Genomic DNA, 5898 nt, shown 5'->3' on the forward strand with positions numbered 1-5898 from the left:
TAAAGCCTACTGTGCCAAAAAGCCCCGCGGAACTCTGCATAGAAGGCAGAGTTAGTATTACAGCATTCTCCAAAGAGCCATTAATGGTTTAGTTGCTGTCTCTTATACACATCTAGATGTGTATAAGAGACAGGGGTGAGGTGGCTCGCACCTGTAATCACAGTGCTTTCTGAGGCTAAGATGGGAGGATTGCTTAAGGCCAGGAGTTCAAGACCAGCCTGGGCAACAATAATGAGGCCCTGTCTCTACAAAAGATAAAAATTAAAAAATAAAAAACCTAGCTGGGCATGGTGGCACGTCCTAGCTACTTGGGAGGCTGGGGCGAGAGGATTGCCTCAGCCCAGGAGTATGGAGGCTGCAGTGAGCCATGATTATGCACTGCACTCCAGCCTGGATGACAGAGTGAGACCCTGTCTCAGAAGAAAAAAAAAGAAAACTAAGCTGAAAAGATTGTTAGGAAATCACTGGTGACATAAAAACCATTTTGGTGGTAGTAGGGGCCAAAGCTTGTTTGTGCAATAGGCTGAACAGCAAAATAGGAGGTTACAAATTGCTGGAAATGATGGAAAGAAAGAAATATGGATGTAGCTTAAAGGGTGACATACTTAAAAGAAGGGGTTTTTAATTTATTCTTTCTTTAGGATAGAGGAAACCTAAGCATTAGTGTAGAGTGAGGGAAATAAAAAAGTCAATGGAAAGATTGAAGAAGGATGACTGAAGGACAATGGACATAAAATAGTTGGGAGGTATGACTCCATGAGCAATAAGCAGGTGTTTGGATCCTGGTTCCTGCTTTTACAAGCTGTAAAACCTCCCTCTGTAACCATCATCTTGTTTATTCCAAAAAGCATGATTAATGCAAGTCTAAACAAAATAATATATGAAAATCATTAGCATTCAGCAAACATTCATGAAATAATCACTATTATTAGGTCAGGAGCACAAATGAAAGGGGAAAGGTCAGCAGTTCCTCAGAGATGGGAAAGAAAGATGGGGGAAGATCTGCATGAAGTCGAAGTGGAATTCCATTACCTCTGAGGCTAATCCAGAGATTCTCAACCCTGGCAACATACTAGAATCAACTGAGGGGCTTTTAAAAATACCTATGCTCAGATCTCACCCTAGATCAATTAAATAAGAAATTCTGAAGGTTTTAGTATTGTTTTTTTGTTTGATTGTTTTGTTTTGTTTTGTTTTTGAGGTAGAGTCTGTCGCCCAGGCTAGAGTGCAGTGGTTCAATCTCCGCTCACTGCAATCTCCACCTCCTGGTTTCAAGCGATTCTCCTGCCTCAGCTTAACGAGTAGCTGGGATTACAAGTACCTGCCACCACACCTGGCTAATTTTTGTATCTTTAGTAGAGACAAGGTTTTGCCATGTTGGCCAGGCTGGTCTCGAACTCCTGACCTCAAGTGATCCGCCTGCCTTGGCCTCCCAAAGTGCTGGGATCGCAGGCGTGACTACCGTGCCTGGCTAAGTACTGATGTTTTTAAAGGGCACTATGTTATCATAATATACAGTTGAAGGTGAAAAATATTAGAATGGATTTTGATTCTCAAATTTGATGGCACATTATAAATACTTCAAAAATTTTTAATAATAATGATGTCAAACGTGAATGTATCTCAAAAGCATTATGTTTAGCAAAAGAAGCCAGTAGCCAGGGAAACCACTTCCATGATTCCATCTTGATTCCATCAAAATCAGGCAAAAAGTAATCTAAGAGGATAAAAATTAGAATAGTAGCTACTTTTTGGAGGAGAGGGAGGTTGACCGGAAAGGGCAAGAGGAAACATTCTAAGTTGATATAAGTGTCCTACATCTTGATTACAGCATTGGTTACTCAGATGAATACGTGTGTCAAAACTCATTGAACTATATGCTTACTATCTGTGCATTTACTGTATGTAATTATACCTTGATTAAAAAATAACTCCAAAAAAAGATTTGACTTAATTAGTATGAGAAGTGGGTTGTGTATTGGGATTTCTATGAGCCTCCCAGGTTGTTGTAACATAAAGGAACCACTTTATGGTTTGAAAACCACCGAGCTCAGTCATCTGCTGACATTGACTGAGATGAGGGTAAAGAAGGAACCACGAGAAAACTGATAAAGACTTGAAATTAGAAAGTGGGGTTGAATAGGTACAATCTTGTTTCTCAGGATGTGATTACAGATTACCTACATCAGAGAACCTTATGGAGCTTGAAAAAAAAATATGAAATCTTGGGACTCACACCAGATCTATTGATACATATTCTGGGAGGGAAACCCAGGGATTTGCATAAAAATACATTTCCCCCAGGTGATTCTCACACTCTAAAATTAGGGCACTTCCTAAATAGAGACCAGCTGAGGATGAAAACGAAGCATTTCAATGATAAGAAGATAATTCAATGGAGGCAATTTGAGAGCAGGTGAGGGCAGCTCTAACTTGGAGCAGAGACAGTATTTAGAAAACCAACGACAACCAGGACAGGTGGAGCTGAGGAGATAATTTACAGCTATAATGTGAAAACACAAGAAGACTGAGAAATCAAAGGAAAGAAAAGGGATAATGCAGTGAGGAAGCAGTATGGAGTCTGCGGGTTACTCCATGGCCCAGTCATCTTCTTAGGATGTATTTTTTGGGCAGTAGCCAGTGCTTCCAAGAGATAATTACTCTGAAACGAACCAAAACTAAATGGCAGAATTGACAATTTTCACAAGAATCATCAGCAAAATGTTTCATTTCGAAAAGAAATGCAGCATACATTTGAGATACACCTTCAACAAATGTAGGTGTTTGTAAGAAGGAATTTCGGGAAAAGGAGCCTGTGCAAAAATATAGTGGCTGAGAACTGAAGACATAGGTAATAGCATAAAGCCCAAATTTCCTGAAATACTGTTTTTTGTTTTGTTTTGTTTTGTTTTGTTTTAAAGTAAATCAAGGAGAGCAGGAAAGACGGTTAAGTCCTAAAAAGTGAAATGGGAGCATATTGTAGAGAAACTATACCCTCTCTAAACCTAAAAAAAATAAGTGTCCTGAATCCTCCAGCTTGCAAGGCAATGATATCTGCCAACTTGAGCGAGCTTAGAAGCTGATCCCTCCACGTTGAGTCTCTGATGAGAAACCAGCCCTGGACAATATCTTGATTGCAGTCTGATGAGCTCCTGAATAGACGACCAGCTGAGCTGTGCTCGGACTTCTAACCCTGGACTCGCAGAAACTGTAAGATTATAAATGTGTATTGTTTGAAGCCACGAAGTTTGTGATAATTGTGATCAAATTACACAGGCCGTGTAATCTGATACCATTGGAAGGGTTTAAGTAGGGAAGTGTAATAAAAGCTGTCAGCACCTTCTTGTCCACTAGTTTTTCAGTTGGGCAGTATTTAATTCAAATATTTTATCAGCAAGGTTCTACTAAGAAAAAAATTTCTAGAAAACTATTTGAAGAAAGAAACCTAACTGTTGTCATTACCTTAAAGATTAATCTTTCACATGTTTGATAGTATTTATATGTTGGGTTATATTAATTATATATTATTTTTTGTTTATTTGTTCAAGTTTTCAACTTCTGGGGTTTACTTGTGTGGTTAAAGTTCCATTTCCTTTTTTTTAAATTTTGGACCTTTGAAATTATAAAAAGAGCTTTGGATGGGAATCACATGGTTCCTTAAACTATCTTCTGGTTTTTTGAAAGATAAATAGATTCAAGGGCCAGTGCCAAGTCCATTGCCAGCATAAGGAAGCTTTGCTATACCAGCATATGACATAAACACTCTTTCTCTTCAACTCTAAGATCATGAAGAAACTCCATTTCACTCATGCACATATTCAGACTCCCACTATAGTAAAACTATTCCCACATTCTCTCCATTGCCAAGGTACCCATAATGCAACTTGTGATTTTTTGAGCCCCGTGTGGCATTACTAACGACCAGCATAGGATGGTTAAGGTGGATGGGAATGGTAGAAAATTGTTCTAGCACTGCCGTCAACTCCTGTAGCCCTACCTTGCTCTATCACTGTGTGAACACAACATTAATCACACGCTCTGACAAAAGTTCAGAGCTTCACATTCTTCAGTGCTGAAACGATGATTGTATTTTCCATAGCAGCCGATGCCAGTTTCATTAACTTCACCTAACAGTTAAAAAATAATTTGTTGACAGAGATTCTTTTCCTACCTCTATTAGAATTTCTCCTCTTTCATTCGATTCTTTAGAGAATATGAAGTCATCATGAGCTGCTGAAATTTGTTTCCATGCCCTGCTAATATCTTATGTCACCTTTCCCTTTCAGCAACCGTGATTGAGTACTATCATCTTATTTTCTTTGTCATGCTTCTGCCTTTGAATTAAAACACCTTAGAAATACACATAATAGACTCTGGGATTTCTTTATTGTAGCATTTTCAGTTTCTTCCTTTTGACCTTTTCTATTGCTTTCATGATTAATTTTTTTCTAGGGCTCTGTTGACACAACAGGCCACTGTACTAACCTATTAACTTTTGAAAAATCACGGTTGAAATCTGATTTGAGTAAGAAACCCAAAATAGTTTTCAACTAGCCTGAGTTTTACGAACAATAAGCCAGACAAGTTTATCTCTATGATGGACAGGGTCTGGATGTGGAGGAGTTGGTGTGAATAAGAGGAGGGTGAAATGGAATGTGATGCAGCTAAGATGTAAAGATAGCATCCTTTGAATCTTAGAGTGGCTCATCTTAGTCATCACTTTTGGAAAAAATAAAATCATAAGTGACTTAGTTTTAGTAGCTATTTATTCCTGTCTTTGAATTTTCATAAACAGTCCTCAGGGTCTAGTCTTTTCTGCTTTGTGCACTGATACATGATTGTTAGTTAAAATTATTAAGCTGTTCATTGTTACTTCCTTCCTAATTATAGCAGATTGATATTTCATTAAGTTGAAAAAAAATGTTAATCCTCTTTAATTATAAATCCTGCCTTAATCCAAATTGTGGGTTTAACTGTGTCCAAACCTTTGTTAAATTCTTACAACTATCTGTCTAGTGATAATTGGAAAGACAACGTACGCTTCATTGGGTTAATCTAGGTTTTCAGAGAGAGTGACTCACTCAACTCTACTCTGTCTTCAAAGGTGGTTTATTCCTAGCCTTTGCAAACCTCCCTAACCCTCTTCTCCATGTCAAAGGAGACTGATCACTCATCCTGTGGTTTTAGAAGTCCTTTGAAACTTTATATCTGAGCTTTCTGTTTTATTTTACATTTAACTAAAGGCAAATAAGGTCATTATGATCTCAAAGTTACATTCTTTGAAGAAACACATCCGTATTTTGTTACTTTATTACATATTTATTTGAAAAGAAAATATTCTCACCCTGTTCTTTCATGACTTCTTCACATTAACCTGATTTTTTTTTTTTTTTTGTCTCTGTGATTATAACCCAGTGATTCCCATTTGGGTGGATAGTGGTGAGTTTGAGAATGTGTAAAGACAGTGTAGAGAAGTGCTGCAAGACTTTCCTCCTGAAAACCAACCTTCCAGACCAATTATGATAAAAGAACAGCTCAAGGGAAGCCTTGTTTTTTAAATAATGTTCTGTACCCAGTGGCCTCGGGCTTCGGTCACTTTCCTGTTCGAGGAGCTGAGCCCTAGGACAGTATTCTCTCTGGTCATTATTACCTGGAGTGTTCACTTAACACAGTTCTTTCCACCAGAGGCCTACACACTTATTTAGACCTTGAGCAGGGCTAGCTATATCATTCACAGGTCTTAGTGTTGAAAATTTGAGGATCTTAGTTTAAAAAGCAGGAGAAAAGTTCCTTTAAAGGTGTTAAAATAAAACTTTTCTTTTTTTCCCCAGTCTTTCTCTTGACCTGTCATAGTGGGGGTTTTTATTTGGTAGTTAATATCATTCTAAGTTAAAGAAA

Source organism: Mandrillus leucophaeus, unplaced genomic scaffold, assembly GCF_000951045.1.
Source record: "Mandrillus leucophaeus isolate KB7577 unplaced genomic scaffold, Mleu.le_1.0 Scaffold960, whole genome shotgun sequence".
Lineage (NCBI taxonomy): Eukaryota > Metazoa > Chordata > Mammalia > Primates > Cercopithecidae > Mandrillus > Mandrillus leucophaeus.